This window comes from Nannochloropsis gaditana (assembly GCF_000240725.1).
Source record: "Nannochloropsis gaditana CCMP526 unplaced genomic scaffold scaffold1185, whole genome shotgun sequence".
Lineage (NCBI taxonomy): Eukaryota > Eustigmatophyceae > Eustigmatales > Monodopsidaceae > Microchloropsis > Microchloropsis gaditana.
The window spans coordinates 1-1925 of record NW_005802768.1 but is presented as its reverse complement, the minus strand read 5'-3'; positions in this window follow the sequence as shown (position 1 = coordinate 1925).

The following is a 1925-nucleotide window of genomic DNA, read 5'->3' as shown; positions in this document are numbered from 1 at the left end:
CCTTCCCTCCCTCCCTCCCTCCCTCCCTCCCTTCCGGGGACGTGGGAGGCAAGATGTTCAGGAGGTATGGACTGCTTGTCTTCAGGAGCACGGAAAGGAAGGAAGGAAGGAGGGAGGGAAGGAGGGGGGGAGGGGGAGAGGGAGGTCAACGGACCACTGTTGCCCCTCTAAACTCCTTCCCCTGCATTTTGAACCTCCCCCCTCCCTCTTGGCGCATGCTCCTCCGCCGTTTCTCCACGCCACGCCACCTTTCTTGCCACGTTTACCTACCGTATCCGTCCGACGGCTTCCCTTCCTCCATGGATGCAGGGTTTTCCGCCTTTCCCGATACACCCTCCCCCCGCGCAAAGATGAAGACACGGAACGGCCATAACCCCTGCCGCACCAGGTGACATGCAAAGCAGTGACGAAGGGCGTTAGAAATTTCGTTTGTCGTACCACTCAGTAGCATTCGTATGTCACCCCCTCTTTTTTTTCCCCCCTCTCCCTCCCTTTTCCTCTCCCTCTTCCCCCCCTCATTTTTTTCCCTTCCCCCCTAAAAACAGCATCGAATCTCTTTTCTTTCCCTCTTCCCCCCTCACCGCAATCATTACCCCGCTCGCATTATTGGCTACCGTCCTAGCCATTAAAGCACGGGACTGAGGGGAAATATATAGACTGATGCTACCAGCAAGCAGAAGGAGAGGCACAAGCGAACGTCGAAGGAAAAACCATGGCCCTGCATTGGATCTGTGCCGTGTCGCAGGGGCAGCCACAAACTGCCGCATGCTATGGTGCTACGTGAAAATTAAGAAAACGATAACGCTCATCAGTACGGAAACATGTGTCCTTTCGATCATAACCTGCCCAATTTCCGAAAAATGAAGGCGGGGATGAACGTGTCCGTCGCACAAGGCAACGGGGTGGGGAGGTTAACGTATTTCAATTCCATAGCTTGTTTGGGGGGATGCTCGAGGGGTTACGACATGTCAATCCATATGATGGATCCAATTTCTCGGCGGTCGGGGGAATTTGGTGCGGCCGGTGTGGATGTTTATCTCGTAAGGGTTTACAGAAGCGGAGGAGAAGGCCACTTTCACGGGCACATAAGCTATCTCCTCTGTCGGCAGTAGGAAAGAAAAATATTGTGGCTATAACTTAAAAAAAATAATCATGGAATTTAGTTCTTTTTTGCTCTCCGGAATGCTTCTTCGTCTTCTCTGGGGTTTGGGTATCGATGCTCCTCCTATCATTTATTTTCACCGTCCTCCCTCCGCTTCCACCGCGAGTTATCTTGCCAAAGGAGTGAAACATATCACACACCCGAAGCCAAGCACATTGACCGTACGTTTCTTCTTATCCGCTCTACTTATCGCTGTTGTTGTCTCTTTTTTTCTTCCGTCAAATCGAGTGGGCGGCATGCTCCATTTCCCAACGGTTCGTTCACACGTATAATCTCCACCTCGTCCCTCGTTATTGTCGCCATCGCCCCGCTCCCTTGATCCCTCCCTATATAATCACGCACTCTCCATCCTCTCTCACTCTACTCATCCGCTCCCCAAAAAGTTACCACACGAATTGCAGCCTTTCATGTACAGCACAGCACCCGTGGTTCGCCCTTCCTTCCCTTGGTGTGCCGGACCCTGTTTCTCCGCCCAAAATTGTTGAATATGAATTAGCATACACTATGGGGTGTTCATAGGGAGAGCAAAGCTCCATGACGCTCTTTCCCCCTCTCCCCTTTTGTTTTCCTAATGGTGTCAAAAATCCGCGTCTATTCCGTCCAGTGCGGTGCTACCAAGCCAAAATTGTTCTCGTGCCAGCCGCCCGAGCACTTCAATACTCCGCCCTCCTTTGCTCCTACTGGAACCTCGACGCTTCCCTCTCTCCCTCCCTCCCTCCCTCCCTCCCTCATTAATGTGGACTTGCTGGATGCCAAAAACCTA